Consider the following 22,364-nt stretch of genomic DNA (forward strand, 5'->3'; position numbering starts at 1 on the left):
GAAACTAGCGTGAACTTAACAATCGTATGTTTATTTTACGTTTTCGTAATTTAAATCTTGAAATAACCTTTAAAAGAAATGCTCAGTTTTAGTAACAGATTAAACCCCATCTCTTTTAAGTCTTTAGAGGATATTCATTATCATTTTCACTAATGTTTTCACCATAGAATTTTTAAATTTCTGGGTTAAATATGAAACAATTTTTCACATCAAAATGTCTTATGCGATTTCTGCTTTTCACCTTGACTAATCTTTAAAGTTTAATTGGTTCCTTATGCACCCTTAATATCCGAAGGTACTCACACAAACACCTTTTTGTTCATACAAACAAATTTTGTATTGGTACCTGTATACGCAATATGTGAGATCGCATGTGTATATTTGTGAAAGAATATTTCAATAAACAAAGTTCTAATTTCGTATTTGCTTCACTGTCTGTTAATGGAAAAAATAGCCACAAAAGGTTAATTCTTCTTCTTCTTCTTCTTTTTTTTTTTTTGCTTAGCTTGTAACATGGAACAGTCTCTCTGAGGATATTGTGCAATTTTTACCTCGAAAGTTTACGCGAAGATGCAACGCATTACTACCATAAACCAATTCACTATTTATTTATGAAATTTAATCATTTATATTTCATTAATTTCTAATAACTGATCTCGTCTTTTTGTATCTCCCATTACCTTCCGTTTATTCTTCCTATCGAACATCATATTCTTTGGAAGCTTGAATTTCAAGTCAATGGTCCCTGTGGAATTGTTCCATATGAATAGAGTTCATCTTCTGAATAATAATAATAATAATAATAATAATAATAATAATAATAATAATAATAATAATAATAGCCCGAATGCAAGCAAGTCCTTATATAGCAATTCATATGGCATACCGATCAGCTGCTTTGCAACATACTGCATTTTACCCATCTTGTCTTTCTGAGGACGTGATTGTCACTGTTTGATTCACAGCAATCAACTGACAAGTCAGACTTTTAAATCATCATTACCTAAATTGATTTTTGCATACTGATTCAGTCCTTAATTACTTACTTGATGTGCATATAAATCTCCGTTAAAGCCATTCTAAATCTTCCCAAACCCGTAATTAAGCGCTTCATAACGCACTGTCTCGATTAAAACCATGATTTCTTCTATTGCTGAATACGAATCCTACTTTCGAAACACATTTAACTTGGAAGTTTTGCTTAAATACCAGATGCAATGACAGTAAAGAAAAAAATAACCCTAACGTTATCTATGACCTCCATCTGAAAGGTGGGAATTAAGTATCCCCCAATACGAAGCTTTTCACGACAAACTAGGTCAAGTTGGACTCCAGCTCCTTACGTGACCAACAACGAGAGACGTTTCTAATAATAACTAAAAGGACAGAACCTGTAGACCGTGTTACGTCAGAAGGGGGAAAAAACAGAAAACTGAGAGGCATCCGGAATCCTGATCTATTTATGAACTGGCCGGTCTCAAGTGGCACATATCCGGTCTACTCAAGCACTAGTTAGTACCCAGTGGCAGAACTGTAGCGTCTACCCATCTTCAGTAGCAAAGAATCAGCACTACTCATGAATCATTTTCAAGTGGCACATGATTAAGTCTTTAGTAACACAGTATCAGGCTTACTCATGAATTAGTTAGTCTTTAATTTCACCAGATTCAGCCCACTCATTGTTATTCATAACTTGAACCCTATTCATATGAAACAAGCTCACAGGAGCCACTGACTTATAAACCAGTCAGTCTTTAAAGGCACAAGCCTCAGTCCACTCATGAATCAGTCAGTCTTTGATGGCACCAGACCCAGTCCACTCGTGAATTAGTCAGTCTTGAGTGGTACCCGATTAGGTCTACATATGACTTTGTCAGTCATGAGCTCAGTACTTATGAAGCAATCAGTTTTCAGTGGTATCTGATATGGGCTATTAATGAATTGGACAGTCTTCAGTAACATGGTTTTACGGTGTACCTATGAATCTGTCAGTCATCAATGGTGCAGGATCAGATTAACTCATGAATCAGTCACTCGTCAGTGGCATGGAATCAGAGACACTCATGAAATAGTCAGTATTCAGCAGAACTAGTCATGGATACAATATCATTAGGTCTACCACAGAATTAGACAGTCTCCAGTTACATGGTTAAATACCTGTTAAAAATTTGCCAGTTTTCACTGGCACAGGAGCAGAACTGATCACGAATCAGTAAATTTCACTGCACAGGCATAAAGTCTACTCATGGATCACTTAACCTTCAGTGGCACAGGATCAGGTCTAGTCATGGTTCAAGTTAAGGTGAAGGAAAGAGATGTCAGCAACACAAGGGTCAAAATATTCTGAATACTAACAATATTCTTGAAAAATTCAAATAATATTGGAGATCAACAACATGAAATATGCTGTTAATGTTGTCCGACAAGAAAATTTCTAAATAATTAAGGAAGCTTAGTATAGTGGGATTATCCCAACAATAATACCGAACACTATATATATATATATATATATATATATATATATATATATATATATATATATATATATATAACTGGTAAAAATGTTCTGTTACAACAGAATTCCATCTAATAAAAGGAGCACATGTAAAAAAGACCAAAAATATATTTTTCTCTCTCTATATTTGGGTGTTTTTATGGGCTCCTTTTATTAGATAATATATATATATATATATATATATATATATATATATATATATAATGCGTGTATGTGTGTGTATACCAGCGTACGAAAGTACTTTCCCTCTAATTTCAAGTACAAACATATCTAACAGCCATATTCGGTGACAATTATGAGGACCACATAAGAACTACCAAACCTTTATCGACAACCCTATCAAACAACACTCACGATAAAACAACGATGACTCAACTGCCGAGTTATTGATCTGTTATACAGAATAAGGGATCGATGTGACTAACTTGGAGAGAATTTGGTACAACGGAAGTATTAAAACTATTGCTATTAAAGATAACACCCTTACAATCTATGGTAATGCTTATATTACCAGCAACAGTTGTAACACTAGTAACACTGATTCCTACAGTAAAAACACACTCCTCATAATACAATAAATTTGTCAATGCCTCTTTTATTAATCAAGATCAATGTCGTATCACTATCATAATCACTATTCTTCAGATATATATATGAAAACAGCTCAGTTAAAATCCAGTTCCCAATCTTCCAAGCGATTTAGAATACTCCGTATTCTAAACTGCCAGTTCCTAATTTCACGTGTAAGTGACGACTTCTTCCTGCTAAAGTTTGGAATTCTCTTAATGGGTCTGTTTTCCATTTACTTATAATCTTCCATTCTTTGAACATCAGGTTACCATATGAAATAAAGGACAAATATCCACTACAACGCACAAATATATACTCCATTTAATGCAAGAAACCTGGCTTACATAAATGGAACATGAAAATAACGGGGAAAAATGATTAACCATTGCAGACCACAGACACAAAGGGAGAATTCATTTCTATCCTGAATAGATGAGAACGGAAAAATCAGATACAAAAAAGTGGAAAATGAATAATAAATGACTAGGAGTCATCTCGTAACTTAAAAACGCTAGTTAATAGCAGAAGGAAATGAAAAGATCGCTAAATTGCCAATACCTTGCCCGAGCAAGAAAAAAGAAGAAAAAAAATCTGGGCTCAACAAACTCAAGACTGTTCGCAAGACTAGCCATTGACGGAAGCCGTTATCGTATCCTGTCCAAAGTCAAACCATCTGCTGTTGGTACACACAAACACTAACCCTTCCCCTCCCCACCCCCACCCCTATACCTTTCCTTCGCCCTTCCCCTTCCCCTCCCCCTCCCCCATAAACGCCGTGCCTCGCCCGGTCATTTTGTGGTTGCTCACTCTGGGAGTCTCGTGTGCGATCATTTATACGTCCAGCGAAGTTCTGTCTGTTCCTTAGCACGCACACAAACAAATATATATATATATATATTATATATATATATATATATAAATATATATATATATATATATATTTTACTTACGTTTTTTTATTTATTTAATGAATTAGCTAATTTATCTGTTTTTTCTGATCACTGATTTCCCCTTTCTGTATTTCCCATTATACTCTGTTACTAATTTCGAATGAACGCCATATTCTTTGAAAGCACGAATTCCCAGTCAATGGTTCCTCCATGGGTTTGTTGTGTTTTTGTTTTTTTTTTTTTTTGGGTCTCCGTGAGCATAAGTATTATCTTCTGAATAATAATTTATGTATATATATATATATATATATATATATTTATAATATATATATATATATATATATATATATATATATATATATCTTTCTATGCAACATACATATATCCTCTACAGGTATTGAACGTCACATTAATGCTTGCCGTTATTCAGCTCGGCCTTTTATTGTTTGTATGGCTTTTACGTTGCATGGAACCAGTGGGTATTCAACAACGGGACCAACGGCTTTACGTGACTTCCGAACCACGTCAAGAGTGAACTTCTATCACCAAAACTACACATCTCTAATAACCCCCACAATGGAATGCCCGAGAATCGAACTCGCGCCCACCGAGGAGGCAGGCCAAGACTATACCGATCACGCCTCTGAGGCGCTCTCAGGCCTTTTATGCACAACGAGGTACTTTGAAAGGCCGTGTGTTGGATGGCACGTATATATTATTACAATAATTTTAAATAACAAAACACATAAATTATAAAATTTGCTCGCAAGCAGATCCTTCTTGTGATACCTACTACGATATCGCAAAAATTAATAAATAAATAAACTAAAAACAAAGCATACCACGATAACACATCAGAATTTCTCTCCCGGCACACAAATACAACCTTAGCCTTACGTGAGCACTGTAGACCTTTGTTCTCTTTTGTTTTGCCTTCGATAAGGTCATATCCACTTTCACGTATCACGGTTACCCTTTTATCCATCTGTTTAATTTCACTCACAATTTCTTTCTTGTTTTCATCGGCAATGTATCATTATGCTTTCTTTTTCGTACATTATGTTTCTATTTATTTTCTTATTACTACTGATTTCTTTGGCTTATTCTTCGTGTGTCTTTCCTTTTTTTAATTTCATTTATTAATCTACATATGCTATTCATTAGCGATTCGCCTTTACTTTTACCATATTGTAAAACTACCATTATCCAACTACAACTAAATATCGCAAACCAAATACCTACTGAACTAAGCTTTGTCGATCTAATGCTATGCCTTAGGACCGGAATTACGCGCACCTACGTTTTCCAAACCATTAATCTAACTTTAACAAAATTACATAAATCTATTCATGTGCAAATGGATGAGTCCGCTCTTGTAATCAATAGCATACAGTATAGTATATCTTCATCTAAAACTTATTAACAAAACAGGGCAGTCTTGTTAGTTTACCAAACAAATCCTGTGCCTTCTCATGAAAACGAGATTATAGAATTTAGACCAAAGACCAAACGCTGGGACTTATGAGGTCATTCAACGTTGAAAATGATACTGACAGTAAGAAGGTTTGAAAGGCGTAGCAGGAGGACAACCTTGCAGTTGAAATACGAAACAAATGTTAGAGAGGGTGGAAAGTTAGACAGAAGAAAGAGAATACGAATGGAGGTACAGTGAAAGTGGTTGAAGCTAGGGGCTGAAGGGAGGCTGCAACGACCCTTAAAGTAATGCCTACAGTGTACCACGTGAGATGCACTGGCGGCTCTTGCCTCCTCACAGGGACATCGAAACGAGCTTCACTTTGAGAATCGTCAGTTGTTATTTATCAAAAGTATGAAAAGATGTGATGGGAAACAGACACAGCAACTTATATCTAGAAGGCATCCTTATCAAATCAACAAACCTTCTTTAGGAGTTAACATTTTTTTTCAGTTTATTCTCAAACATCATACTAACAGGTCACATGGGTTTCATTTCACTAAAACATCCTATGCATAATTTCTTTCCTGCCACTTACAATATCCAGAAACATGTAGTAGTGATTTTTTTTACTGCTTGATTTCTGTTACTGAGTTACTGTGTTGTATTACAATTCTCTTTGAAATTTTTCTTATTTTAGCTAGTTTTCTTTTTTCCTTTATTTTTTCTGTTTTCATCTCTTTCGTCCACGTTTTTGTAATTTCTAAGTAAGGAAGAATTTATCTCATTTCCCTTTTTAAAAGGAATCCACACTTCATGCGAAGGGAGTTCTTCATTTACCTCCCCTGTTTTCAATAGTGTTCTTCCTCCTTATTTCTACACTAAAAAATACCGATTTTCTTAACTTTATTTCCTTTTAATTAAAATTACTTCACTTCCTCTCTAAATTATGCTCACACATTTCCCTTGCAAAGTTAACCCTAGCTTTCTCTATCAAGATGACTTGAATTTTTTTCTTATTAATGATTCCTCTTTCCTGAATAGGAAGATTTTTCCCAATTTTCCTTCATACGAATAACACTCCTTTCTCTATTTTTCTCATTTTCTGTTACCAAACAAGTTAGATGTTCTCGTTTTCTCTTTCAAGAATTTAAAAAAAATTAAGATTTATCTCATTTCTTTAAAACAATATCAAAACTCTGCATTAGGGAGATTAATCTCCTCGATATCTTTGGCAGTCAAACCCTCCTTCCTCCATATGGAGGGTTTTCCTCAGCACCTTTTACCTTTCTCTCCCTTTCCCCCCTCAAAGGTCATCCTCTCTGGATTTCATTTGGCTCTGCGTTCCCGGTGCCAGGGAGACCGTCTGAATTGCATTACTTAACGCGCAAAGGAAAACCTTGTGAAGTTAAATGCCTCAAAAGACAAATTTCAAAAACCATTTCCTTTTCTTTTACCCGTTCCGACCATCCTATGCCTTAATCTCCAGAGAGAGAGAGAGAGAGAGAGAGAGAGAGAGAGAGAGAGAGAGAGAGAGAGAGAGAGAGAGAGAGAGAGTCTAGTGGAGGGTGATGGCCTCCCCAGTATGCAGGAGGTCAAGTTAAAAACATGAGTGTTTTATTTTTTAAATTTCGATTATGAGACAGTTTCAAGACAGCTTTTAACTGTGTACGTACGCGTCTCCGTGTATACATATATATATATATATATATATCTATATATATATATATATATATCTATATATATATATATACACACACACACATATATATATATATATTATACACACACATATACATATATATATATATATATATATATATATATATATATAATTAGGTATTATGTTTACATTAATCCATGTGACCCACTATTGAAAACAGAATAAAAATAACGGCCTACATATGACGTATTTTACTAAAACTCTCCCAATGAGAGAGAGAGAGAGAAGAGAGAGAGAGAGAGAGGGAGGGGCCATGTGTAAGAGTCCCAAAAATCGTTAGCACCAGTCTAAGGGGGCATCACATTCGGCGCCTTGCATCCGCTCTCCTAATGAGTGCCACTCGCCCTATTAATTAATCCGGCAGCCCCAGGAGGAGCCTGACCCTCCTCTCCATCATAATTAGCCTCAACCCATCTCCACCAAATGACAGTATCTCCATCATCATCTCTCACTCAACCGCGCTCTTCTAAACATAAACAAAACACGAAGAAGAGAGGGTGACCTGAAGGAGGAAGAGGAGCAGGGCGTGGAAGCGGAGATTTTTGGGCAGGTGTAAAAATTAGGAAAATAATTTACTCGATAAAAATCATTATCATCTGAAAGAAAAGGGGCCGTAAATAGGGCTACTTCGGACAAAGGGCATCATTACTTACGAGTCAAAATACAAAATTACAAATACAAACAAAATTACAATACTAATTAAAATAATGATAAACTAAAGTTTCACAAAAACACACTTGGTTTGTCCCCAGTATTCAGAATTTCTGTCTGTACGAGTATCCCTGCTATAGATTACTGTTGATATCAATACTGTCTTCCCCAAACCAGTTCCTGTAAATCCTTAATTTCTTGTGTGCTGCCAGAATTTTAAACCAAAATCCACAGGGCAGCTGATTCTCACCAAAGGAACAGCAGAAAAGGAACGCTCGCAATTGGAGGCGCCGGGAAATCCAGATTTACGGCCCACTGTCTCCCTACTAAGACGGTCATTACCAGCCTGATTCCAATCCACTTTCCCATCAGGATCTATTTTCGAAGAACAAAGGTTGTGAAATGAGCCCAGCGGCCTTATTTGAAGGCCAGTTTTGGCGGTTACTGACCCCGTTATGGAACACGGAACACGGTTCTTTATGCTGAATTATATCCAAGATAGCCTTGGCAATGGATACTAGTCCAGACTTTTATAGTTCAATCTGATTTTGATGCTGCCTTCGACTTAATTACCCATAAGACTTTCATATACTAATTTCGCTGCTTCTCATCCATGAATATTCAGCAACCATCAAAAAGTGGGGAATACGAAGCTTCAGAACTGTGTTGATTAGCCGACATCGCAGTCGCTTCCGTTTTTTATCCATCATAATAGATTTACAACATCTGAGCACATCCTGTTGGACCATTTTCCAATATCTTGAGTTAGTGCGTGTTACTCGCCCGTCCTGGATTCAATATCCACATTTGCTGAGGTGCCTCTCTCCGTGACACATCCTATAGTAGATTCACATCAACCGTGCATTTGATGTCTAGGCCAGTCCCTTACGACGCTCCTGGTTGGCTGTTGATAAGCCAATCACAGGACTGGAAACTCTCAGTCTCTCGAGAGTGTTTCCATGGGTAGGATCTATGTTCCACCTATCCTGAGGAATAAGTCTTTCAAAAGTATCCCTCAGGATACTTTTGAACATACATCATGCCTATGTGAACTCTCGAGAGAGACCGAGAGTTTCCAGCCCTGTGATTGGCTTATCGACAGCCAATCAGTTGCGTCATAAGGGACTGGCCTAGACACCAAATGGACGGTTGATGTGAATCTACTATAGTACCTGCGATTTTTCAAAAGTCTTCCTGGTAATATTGCTGATGCTGATGTGTGTAGGATTAGGGGGAGCTGTAAAAGCACTTTAAAATATCATGCAACATTAGCCTTAATTCTCTGGTTGCTCTCTTGGCTGATGTTATTTATTGGTTCTTTTCCGTTTACCGTTAACCTTCATATGCAGTATTTTCACCTTTATTACACCCCATCACTCTTTACATGGCAGCCATTCTCTTCTGTGCAAGCGAGCTTTGCAAATAAATGACCTTTCAGTCTTGTTTCACTTGCAAGCAAGCAAATCTCCAATAATAACAAAATCATCTCTCTCTCTCTGTATATATATATATATATATATATATATATATATATATATATATGTGTGTGTGTGTGTGTGTGTGTGTGTGTATATATATCTATATCTATATATATATATATATATATATATATATATATATAATATATATATATATATATATATATATATATATATATATATATATAAAGCTGACGGTCGGATTATATGTATGTATGTATATTCGCTATAGACGGCGAAACTACTGGACCGAATTGAACCAAAGTCGGACCATACCTATATGTATACATAGGGAATGGATAAAACCGGGTGCCGTTTGATCCGGATATCAGACATGCTAACTTACTCTTTATTATTAATCGTAGTGTAATAAGAAAGCATTATTCTGATGGGACATTTCACAAGGACTCCAAATATGCTCTTACTTTTCTTCTACGATGAAAAATATCGATAATATTACGGTTCACACAATGCCGACTTACGGTTGCCCGCCGCCAAGCGTTAGCGTAGCGGTTAGTGAATATATATATATATATATAGTATATATATATATATATATATAATATATATATATATGGATTGGACATCAAGTCGGCTAGGCCTTTGAAACCACAAAGAAAAAACTGGAATACGGTTGAATAAATCAAGGTATATATGATTACCAGTTCAAGGTATGGATGTATAAGAGGAATATGTGCAGACAAGACTAATTCTAATATAGAATTGTAAGTGCAGACTAAAACTGGGTGAAAATTACTCGGTGGGCGAGGGATCATAATCGTTAAAATGTCATGATTATGGTCCAAAGGATATTACCTTATAATCGTATATATTCTACAATGGGTATTCATATAACTTGGTTGAGGGAGATATGACCCTGATTATGTTTGTGTTTCATTGGAGGGGAACAGTTAATGAGGCAGAGAGACTCCATAAGCTCTCAGGATATTGACCGAGCACTTACATTGTAAGGTTATGGTCGACAAGGTATATGAAGATTATTACAAGTGAAAACCTTCCAGATTCTTAGAAGTGTACACAAATCTTATTGCACTCATGCAATATTAAATATTATCATCGTTATTTTTTTTATTTCGGATTTGCTCGTCAGAAGGAATTTACTGAAAATATATACGGACGCCGACTCTCTCTCTCTCACTTTATATATATATATATATATATATATATATATATATATATATATAATATATATATAGTCACCTGTATTACGTCCCATAACTCATTACATGGCATTCTCCCCTGCGTTAGCTAGCTTTGCAAGTAGATGACCTTCAAGTCTCGTTTCAAGCACGTAAATCTTCATTAACAATATCGTCTATATTATCTATTTATTCCTCTCTCTCTCTCTCTCTCTCTCTCTCTCTCTCTCTCTCTCTCTCTACTCTCTCATGAAAAAAAAAAAAAAAAAAAAAAAAAAAAAAAAAATATATATATATATATATATATATATATATATATATATATATATATATATATATATATAGAGAGAGAGAGAGAGAGAGATGAGAGAGAGAGACGACGAGAGATTGAGAGAGAGAGAGAGAGAGAGAGACTGTGTCTGTACGTCCATTAAATTCCTTCTGAATAACAAATCCAAACTAGAAAAAATATATACGTGGACCCAAATTATATCTTAATGATGATATTTCATAGTGAAATATGGCTTATAACGTTTCTAAGAATCTCGAAGGTTTTCCACTTATAATAATCTCCACACGCCTGGCCGATCATAGCCTTATAATGTACTCAAAAGAACTAGCCGACTTTATGTCTACTCCATACAATTCACTAGCGCTTGCGAATAGTTAAGTCAACATTGGAGAGACTAATGCTTCTACACTGGAGACACAATTCATATCTAGTACTAGGGAAGGTGAGGTACCGGTATAGTTCCATGACAGGATTACGGTGAAGCTTCGATGTAAATGGGACAAAAAGCAAAATTACCCCCTAATAAGGAAATGGCAAATATCCCAAAATTTATAGCAACTGGACCACGCCCCAGTTACTGTACCAAACAGACACATTAGGTCAGCCAATTCACTAACAAATAGGCTTTTGTTTGCGATGATAACTGACTCGATGGTGTGAACTGGTGTCGCAACAACGATGTAGGAAATACGTTTCATGTTACTGCAGTAGTAGTGGCAGGTGTAAGGTGCATTCGTTGGAGACACATCTGATCCAAAAGTTGTGAAGCCTCACCCCCACCTCCACCCCCCCACTTTTTTTTATCGTCTTCTTTCAAGAGAGAAATGTAGTCATTACCAAGTTTAGAAGATCTTGAAAATAATGACTTTACTTTTTCATTTTCTTTAGAAGTGGCAGTTAGATTTTAACTCTGTATATTCTCTTTTGACGTCCACGCCCAGCCGCCAACAATCTCCTATCTCTCTCTATCTCTAGAATTTCAAAAATTTCCTTATAGCATATTTCTTTCCTCTTCCAATCTTTCCATTCATATTCTGAAATCTCTCTCTCTCTCTCTCAAGAGAACCCATCATCTTCCAACGCCACTCGCGTATTGAACGCTCAGTTCTGATCGTCTACGTGATTGTTTGAAGCTGCGGCAGAGCCAGACGAAGAATACTGGAATCTGGAACTTGGAATCTGTAGGAACCCTAATTAATCGAGATTTTACTGGAAAAAATCATTTTTCGATTGAGGACCGACGGTCTCCTCGTATGACTGTTGATTGGTTGATATTTAGATACTCGATTGCTTTTTTTCCTAAAGAGCTTGCTGGTCTTTAGAATATTCCTTCCCTTCCTTCCCGTTGTTATTTAGATTCGTTAACTGACTTTGCATCACGAGAGAGAGAGAGAGAGAGAGAGAGAGAGAGAGAGAGAGAGAGAGAGAGAGAGAGAGAAATTAATATTCTTCATTCAAAACTCGAGTATCGACGCTAAAAAAGCAGCTTTAATATGATTCTTTAGTATTGACTTTTTAACTAACTAGGCCACCCAACGTTTAATCGTTGACTAATTTTGACGTTTACGTTCACAAGGCACTTTCCAACTATTGTACACTTCGCTTGCCAAACGTTTCAAACTCCGGATATTGTCTAACTTTACATCATATGATATAAAAATTCTGAAGTTAATTTTCTATGTGCATATACTATGCTATATAATATATATATAATATATATATATATATATATATATCTAAATACACACACACATACATATATATATATATATATATATATTATATATATATATAATATATATATATGGTAATTAGAACCAGTTTCTGAAGAAAACTTGACCGAAAAAAGAACACTCCTAGCAAAGAGCAGAATCACTGACAAGTGAATATAGGTCGAACCAGAAGGAACAACATAAAAGGTCACCGTCGTAAAAGAGCAAGCAGTTGTATAACAGAAGACATATATGGTTCACCACTCAAAATATTCATAGAAACGGCTGCAGGGCTGTCAACTACATCATAAATAGACAGGTCTGACAAGACACTAGAAATCTGTTTAGAGATGAGTGAAGCCCTAGACATGGAGTCTGGCTAACAGCAGCTATACTGATTATTTGAGAGACGTCTGATGATGATTATGCGAGCCGTAACGAAAGAATTGCATACGAGGAAAACAGACCAGAACTGAATGGGTAAGATACCCGGCAAGAATAAATAATTTTCAGATATAATCAATAATAAATAACAAGAAAGCTTTAGGATATTGTTTTCAATAAAAGCTAAAAGTTAGAATAAAAATGACTGACCACTGGAATAGAACAGAATACAAGGTTTAGGCCAAAGGCCAAACGCTGGGATCTATGAGGTCATTCAGCGCTGAAACGGATATCGACAGGAAAGAGGTTTGAAAGGTGTAACAGAAGGAACACCTTGGAGTTGCACTGCGAATCAACTGTTAGGAGAGGGCGCAGAGTAAGTTAGAAGAAAGAGAACATGAACGGAAATACAGTAAAAGGAATGAAAGGGGTTGCAGCTAGGGGTGGAAGGGATGCTGCAGAAAAGAACCTTAAGTAATGGCTACCACCGCATGAGGTGCAGTGACGGTATTAACCCCCTACGGGGACTGACCACTGGAAGCTAAGGCAGCATGTACCCTTGAGCAGGAAAACTAAAACCTATAGGGTAGTGAAATATCATAATACAGAACTATGGTTTGAGAGCAATGATTGTGTGGTCACTGCCCACCCTAAAGCAATGAATTATCTCGTCTTTTAAATGTGAAAATCCTCTGTCCTTTAATACTACTACAAACCTAGCGGCGGAATAATCTATCCTCACCAGGACTTGCATTACTCGAGCCTGGTCACTATAGTATCTAAACCTTCTAACCTTTGTACCCGTCTCCCTCGACACATAAAAATCGTCAAAATCAACCAGTGAAAATTTTCGAAAGGGAATTACTACAAATGCTCCCTGATCTCTCTCCCATTGAGTCTCGACCCCGATGGTGATGGTCAGTTTTTCAACGATCCCAACACGAGCCGTTATTCAAAATCGATCCAGCACATCAACTCCCATTCACAAGTCGAGCTGACACCGTGGCTTTCAGAGATCCATTCAAATTACGACAACGTCAACAAGATGATGACCATATGAGAGGTTATCCTGTACCCATTCTCTCTCTCCCTCTCCTCCTCTCTAAACACACACACACAATATATATATATATATATATATAATATATATCTATATATATATTATATATATATATTAGTATAATATATATATATAAATGCCGCTAAGTTTCTTCGGGCGCCAATCAAGTTTTTCTATACAGCTGCTACCGCGAATTATCAAGGCTACCGAAAATAGATCTATCTTTTGGTGGTCTGTGTAATGCTGTATGAAGCGCGGCCCATAAACCTTTAACCACAATCCGGTGGTGACCTATCCTGTATCGTTGCCAGATGCACCATTATGGCTAACTTTAACCTTAAGTAAAATAAAAACTACTGTGGATAGAGGGCTGCAATTTGGTACGTTTGATGATTGGAGGGTCGATGATCAACATACGAATCTGCAGCCCTCTAGGGCTGAGCAGTTTTTAAGAGATCTTAGGGAGGACACGAAAAGTGCTGACACAAAGCCAGCACAATAGTTCTCTATGCAAATCCAGTGCACTTCCAATGAACACTTGATATATATATATATATATATATATATATATATATATATATATATATATATATATATATATATATATATATACTTATCATACACTCGTTTACCTCCATACAAATAAGAGAACATTATTAAAGTTATACATATACATCCGTCATAAGGACCAAGACCAACTTCTCTCTGACAGAGCACTAACTGGTGCAATGCCAAAGACGCCGTTAAGGTTCCTGCAAAAGTAAATGTCTCCAACAACTTTGTCTTGACAAGATGTGTTTATGAAACAAGAAGTCCCCAGATCCAGAGACTTTTATTCCGAAGGTCATGGCCAAGATCATATCAGTCACTAACATTGATGTCACTTCGTGGGGCTTCCTTAGTGTAATGTGCACGCCCTACATAAGACCTGTGTTAAAGTTATGGGCAAAGTCTGCAGATTTTGTAGTGATAAATTCGTCTTTGGTTAAGTCTTTATCTATTAAATGGAAACAAAAGTTTACAATGGCCGACGGACATATGTGACATGGTACCTTTGTACCTCGGCTGACTGAAATCCCTTCAACCACATAAACGTTAAGTTACCATGACAGAATAGGCATGACAAACGCTGACAGACAAACAAGAGAAAGAAATAAGTAGTGAAAACAACCGTTCGCGAGGTTTGTTGCGGGGGGGGGGGGGGGGGGGGGCGGGGGGGGGGGGGGGGTGGGGGGGGGGGGGGGGGGGGAAAAAATGAGAAATGTAAAAAAAACATTAAACTCTACACACAAGGTAGACACATACAACTAACAAATAATGGATCTATATACTGATACATTTTCCTTCGAAAAGACGTCACATTAGTTGGAGAATAGGTTTGGATGACCAAGATGGTTTGGTATGCAGGGGATAAGGAAAACAACAGGGGAACTGTGGCGAAGCCTGAAGTAAATCAAAACGATTGAGAAACACTGAATTCAGTCGTTTGGATGGAGTTCCTCTTTTAGGGAAGTGTTGTTGAAAACAACTGCTCTTTCAATGGCACTACCAACTGAATTCATTGGTTGTTATATTAATATTAATAATAATAATAATAATAATAATAATAATAATAAAAGCGGAGGAATGCAAAATGGTTTAAATGTAAATATATAATAGATATACTTCTAATTTATATCTATATTTACACCATTTTGGATTCCTTCACCATTTTGGTGACCCGTGCTATTATGAGATTTTTATGAAGAAGAAGAAGAAGAAGAACAACAACAACAACAACAACAACAACAACAAAAAAAACAAAAACAACAACAACAAGACTATGTCGAACAAACAGACAGATAAATAAAAACAGCCTTTTTTAATATATATCTTATATATATATATATATATATATATATGATATATATATATATTATATATATATCATGTTTTTATTTATACGTTAGCAAAAGGACAGGCAAAAACCTTAAGCCTTGCGAGGACCACCGTCCTCTCACTCGGTTTCATTCGCTCTGACGATGAGGGGAGTAATCCTCAGGAGGCCTACGGGGGTCCTACGGATGTCCCTTACAATATATCAAGGTTTAGCACGCACGGAATTGGTCATATTTAACATTGACCATTAATAATAAAAATAGAATAGGATCTAGAATTTAGGTGAAAGGCCAAGCGCTGTGACCTATGAGGTCAATCACCGCCGAAACGAAACTGACAGGAAGAAAGTCTGAGGTGTAACAGGAGGATGACCTCGCAATGAAACGATAGTTACAGAGCGAGGAGAGTCAGATGAAAGATAAATATTATGAACAGAGGTACAGCAAAAAGAATTAGGAGAGGTTGCAGTCAGGGGCCGAAGGGGAGCTACAAACAACCTTAAGTAATACCTACAATGCACCACGTGAGGTGCACCGGCGGCACTAAACCCAAAAAGGGGGTGTGAGGCCTACGAGTTCGGGGTCCATGGATGTTCCTTACAATATATCAAAAGTTTATAACGGGCGAAAAGTGTCATATTTATCCTGAACAATTGAAAGTAAAGTGCGGGAGAAAAAATTAGCAAGAATATCTTACATCTTCATAGTGACGTAAAGTGTCGGTTTCAAGAAGCAACAGAATGTTAGCAACAACTGCTTCTGCCTCCTCATGGCGCCTGCTACTTTAAGATGGAAGAGACGCCCAAGCAATAAATTCCAGAGGTTCAAAGCTACCTCCTAAACTCTCCTTTAACGATCCCCTTTGCAATACTACTTTAAATATTTTGCTGCTATAGACAGAAAGCTCAATCTCTCTGAGACCTTCTATAAACAACTCCAAAACTTCGGAACTACCGCTTCAACTCCCCCGTTATGAACTCCTTTGTGTTCCTTCTTTTTATATTTAATATTTTGGTACTTTAAATACGACAGAGTTCGTCACGAAACCTTCGATATTTATTTCTAACTTTCCCTCAATGATTACTATACAATGTTTTTTTATATATTTTGTTCCCACTAATTGAAGTAGTTCTTTACCGCAGCTTTCAAACAACTCCTATAATTTTCGAATAACATCCTTAACAGAACAACATAAATGTAATTAAACAATACTCAAGAGTTCATTTCATTTACTTTTCTGAAGTGAAACTCCTCATTGATCTATAAACAGCGTATTTTCCTACCCTTGTCCATCTAAGTAATCCTAGTTTGGTTATAGTAATAGACGGTCATACTTTCGTTTCTTTGTCCATTTACTACATTCAGATTATCCCTTTTCATTATATGCCATAACTATGAATGAATATAAAAATATCGCACATAAAAAGATATCGGTTATTCCTGTACCAATACTGACATCCATTGTTATCTTAAAAAGTTTCAACATTTAAAAACAACGTATATTCAAGGATGTACAAACGGCCTGTGGTCAAATATACGTAACACGTATGTCTTTCTTTCCCCATGCGCATTTTTCCTCTGGTGGAAGTGGTGCCAGACGGATCTTCCGGTTCTCGGCAATTCCATAAGGATGAGGTCGATGTATTCAAATAGAAGTGGCATGCGGAAACATAGGACTATATAGAATGCATAAGTACATGAAACACCTAAGAACCCCAAACGTGGCTTTCGATTCTGGTCATTCAACGAAAAGCTAAAAAGAATGATCAAAGCAGGGTCCACGATCAACGTAACAAATGAAAGATAAGGACGTAAACTGATTTTCGGTGAATTATTATTAATATTATAATTATTATCATTATTCAGATGATGAAACTTATTCATAAGGAACAGTTCCACACTGACTTGAAATTCAAACTTCCCAGGATTATGATGTTCATTAGGATGAAGTAAGAGGAGGTAAGAGGAAATACATAAGAAGAGATACAAATTATTATTAAATCTTAAAAATATAGTAATAAATTAATAGATAAAAATGTACTAAGATGCAAGGAAAACAGTATTAGGGAGGAACTCTCGCTTACAAGTGAATCTGAATGTGTAGTGTATAGACTTTACTAATTTTCAAAAAAAACTAGTTAACATTATTATCTGCGTGGAAATTCACACCTAGGCATGTCTGCCGGGTCAGCTATTTGTTATTTATTTAATTTCTTACGCAGCTGAGTTTTCCACGCTTCCCAGAGCGTTTCAAAAAATCATTCAAGGCTGAACTCATTTTCCGTAATATGTTTCCCTTTGCATAAAAAATTATTAGTCTGTAATCCTTACAGTGGAAAACCTAAAATAGTAATTACAAAAATTCTCGAATGTAAATTCATTCATTCGAGAACAAATTATAAAAATTTTCTCAAATTTGAGAGTGAATCTTGACTACTAAAACTAACAAAACTATTAAGTAATTTTGCTTACTCATCAACTGGTAAGGCTAATGGTACATAAAATAACAAATTCCAGTTTTTCTCAAATAAATCGGTTCTTAATCTTTATATATATTAATACAAAGCGAATACTAAATACAATCCCATATCCTGCTCTTTTCTCAGAAGCAATCCTGACTGGATGATGATAAAAATGTAAATAACACAGGTAGCCGAATTCAACGTAACGTACTTCAATAAACAATTAACTTGGTTATCTAATTAATCTGATCATCCTCATTCAGTACGAGAGAGAGAGAGAGAGAGAGAGAGAGAGAGAGAGAGAGAGAGAGAGAGAGAGAGAGAGAGAGAGAAATATGCTATAAACTTTATACCTAAGCGAATTATGTCACAATAAATATATGTATGAAAAATCAAAACCCAGAGTAAAATAAAGAAAAAAAAGACCAACGTTAGCAAATCAAGCCAATTTTAATCGCAGTAAATGAAAAAAATAAATAATAAATTTTGTAGGCAACGCCAGCCTGCTACTGGTTTACATTACATTGCAAATATTTACGAACGTGCTACCAGGTAGTTCCTTAAATACACCACCAAAAGAAACAAGACGTTCAAACAAATAAGAAAGCTACCACCGTGTCTTGTGTGAGGTTAAGATCTTCCGTCATAGACCACTCCTGTTTGTAAGGAAGGCAACCGGATGTACCTTGGATTCCCATGCTCTCGCAACAATAGCAGTTGCAAATTATCCTTCCTTCTCCAGATTCACAATAAAAACACCAAATCAGAAACAGAGAAATACTGAAGCATAAGGCAAAAATCAAAGACTGATAAGCACCTCATTAATATCCCATGCCTTAATCAGAAGACGCCAGATTGAAGCTTCCTTCCGTGATGCCTGAATATCCAAACCAATCGCCGAAAGATGAGGAAGAACTCGCGAAAATCTCGCACGAGAGACGATGAGTTTAAATACGGTTCGTGGTTCGTGCAGGCGCAAGACAACAGACGTACACGCGACCACCTCGAAGGCAATACTGACGGCCGAGTTCAGTCTGGAGTCTGGACGGACTGCAATCTGGGTTCTAGGATAGCCTCGCTAGCCAAGCCCCCAGCACCCGACCCTCCCGCATCAAGATACACAAACCCACGCAACAAGCACCTACCTATACCAGACAAACAAAGCCTATCTACTCGCACACACAGCACTGTACATTATTATATATATAAAAAACTAAGAAATTATTAAACAACCATTAGTTGATTAAAGAAAATCTTACCGTAATCCCCAGAATACGTCTACAAACACGAAGAGCACAAAAACAAAATCGTATTCACTATGCATCCACATTATCCAAAAGATAATGTTAAGAGTAGAAGCTTACAAAAACAAAACCTCTGAACCCGATCTGGTTTGGTAACTGGAAATGTCCGACCGTTCAGTACAAGAGTAAACTTATTAATGTTCATGAAATGCTCCATATTACTGCAATTCCCACACGAATTACAACTGACCTCTGCTCCTGTAGTATCAATAAAGCACAGGCAATAAAGCTGATATGTCCCTTTATCATACCATATATCTATTCTTTTTCATCTCCCTCTTGGTCTTTTATACCACTTAAAAAGCAATCATTGATCTTTGCTGGAAAGTGTCAGTGTCTGAGAGAGAGAAAAAGTCATGCTCCCGTAAAAACAAAAACAAAACAAAAAAAATAGCGAGAAGAGCTCCAAATTAATCAAAATCCAAAAACGAAAACAAGCCATACAATTACGTAAAACGTTGGCACCACACCCTTAAGCATCACAGGTAAATTACTACGGTAATAAGCACTAGGCCTAATTGGGCTACGCTATATTATTCAACAGAAAGGGTAGTAAATAACTTACAAGAATAATTAAGTAACAATAGGACGACTACAAACAAACAACTAAAAAAAAGAACGCAAGAATTCATACCAATACAACTTATTCTTACTGACCAGAAATGATTAGTTGTTTAGATCCTGGCGAAATCTTACTATCTTTGCATTCGGTTTCATTAACAAAAACCGTGTCAATCCCCACGCCCACGGGCCCCCACCCCCACCCCCACAACCCTTTGAAAAAACATCCTTTCTCTTCAAAAGTTAGATTCCTATCCATCCAAAAATCAAATGAGTTATTGCTAGTCACCTGGTCTACTACCTCTTACAACATTTTGCTAAAATCAAACTTTTTGTGTAATTACCATAACGCAGACAAAACCAAAGCATAACCTCCTTGGGGGAGAAAAAAAATTAGCAAGGGAAAATATACAACAGAAATTCGGGAAACTAAATGTCGGTAATAATCTAGCTAGGCATGCTTTTCCAGTAAAAAATATGTAAAAATAACTCTAAAACAACCGAGGGAAGTAAAACCCCGATGAAGCTAGCAAACGGGATATCAGTACTCTGAAAGATTATTACGCACAGATTACAGTATTTTTAAGTAAGTAACATCTTGGCTCTCCTAAACATAATGACATCAACTTCTACAATATTGCAAGGAATATTAGTTTAATTTCTACTCAAGACTTTGATAGACTCAGACACACGGCCTTACTGACCTGTGGGCTAAAGTTAACAGCAAAATCTAAATGACCTGTGGGCTAAAGTTACAGCAAAATCAAAGACTGTGGGCTAAAGTAACAGCAAAATCTAAAACGACCTGTGGGCTAAATTTAACAGCAAAATCTAAAACGACCTGTGGGCTAAAGTTAACAGCAAAATCTAAGGAAGAGGTTATGATAATGTTTAAGATGAAAAGGTGAAGCAAGGATTCAGGGCCAATGCCAGTATCTACCCTTATGGCAACTAGAGTGAAAATAAAAGGAAAAATAGTAAAGAAAAAGGCCTTGTGGCTAATATAGGAAAGGTATTGGGAGTGAGCTCAAAACACTGTAGTACTGAATATATCAGATGGTGTTACAAGAGATACTCAGGATTGCAAAATACCCATGTACTATACATAGTAGAAATTTGCAATACCCAACATGCAGAAGATGAGCAAATGAGAAAGAGAGGGATCTGGTGCCCCGGGTTTTAGTACATTTATGTTACATTGGGGCACAAGAACTATGTAACATGAAATGTGAGGGCACTGAAGAAAAGAGAAACTGCACCCTTGATAAAGATTGGAGAAATAGCTAGAGTACTGGTATATGTAGTATACAAATATCGAGCAACAAGTCCTTTAATATCTAATTCGCTCTACCTCGGAATTAATATATTTTCATATATGCTTAACCGAAGGGGAATTTTGTTCCCTCGATAAATAGATTTACCTGTACTTGGGCGGTGGTGGGGTGGGAGAGCTTCACTGACGAGCCTGGATTTGAATGTACCTGGGTTCGCGCCAAGTACAGGTAAATCTATTATCGAGGAAAAAATTCCCCTTCGGTTAAGCTATAAAATATATTAATTCCGAGGTAGAGCGATAGATATTATAGGACACTGTAGCTCGATATAGTGTATACGAATCACGGTAATGTGATATGACTTATGTAGTATACAAATATCCAGTGAGTCAACAGAGCATAGACTTATGATGCAAACTTATGCCAATACTACTCTAAGCAGCAGAGGCTTGGCCACTAAGAAAATCGTTATTTTGAAGAAGACATCACTATAGGAAGTTACGAATCATGGCCAGAGTACAGTGAGACTATTATAATGAGGAAGTGGTGGAGAGATGCTGTGTCCAGCAGCTAGAAATGACAGGTCTCAAAAATTAAAATGGTTTGGATAATGAGAAGGAATGAGAAACACTTAAATCAGAAAAGCTGCAGCTGGGTGAAGATCTGTATAAAGACCCAGGAATCATGGAACCTATGATGAAGGCAATGATGAGTTTTAAGGTTAAGCATATAAAAATCAGGACTCCAATCAATTTAAATGAGCCAGGACTTGGCCATATTTCTGCCAGTAATTATTCCCAGAAAAACAAATTTTAATAAGTATTACTCGTAAGTTAAAGGATACTTAAAGATTCTACTTCTCAGCAACTTCAAGGAAGCAAGGAAAGGACAGAAACCAGCCTGTACCAGTAATTACTATAATTGACACTTGATCCTGACAACCCTTTAACTGCCACTATTTTTTACTTCCACTCATCTAAGCCAAATTATATGTAATAGTACTACTGTATATGTATTTGCTGATAAATCTATGTATA

The 22,364-nt window shown here is 36.5% G+C and overlaps 1 protein-coding gene across 3 annotated transcripts in view; it reads right to left on the bottom strand.

The window, feature by feature from the left end:
• Positions 1–22,364, bottom strand: part of LOC135201440 (inositol polyphosphate-4-phosphatase type I A-like) — a 408,228-nt gene that overhangs the window by 380,212 nt on the left and 5,652 nt on the right. The window contains exon 1 of one of the 3 annotated variants that reach the window (XM_064230377.1): positions 19,006–19,207. The exons of the other annotated variants lie outside the window; for them this stretch is intronic. The gene's annotated coding sequence lies outside the window, so the exon portion shown is untranslated. Of the gene's footprint in view, positions 1–19,005; positions 19,208–22,364 lie in introns of those variants that run through there. 3 annotated transcript variants of the gene reach the window in all.

The sequence above is a fragment of the Macrobrachium nipponense genome, chromosome 28, assembly GCF_015104395.2.
Source record: "Macrobrachium nipponense isolate FS-2020 chromosome 28, ASM1510439v2, whole genome shotgun sequence".
NCBI lineage: Eukaryota > Metazoa > Arthropoda > Malacostraca > Decapoda > Palaemonidae > Macrobrachium > Macrobrachium nipponense.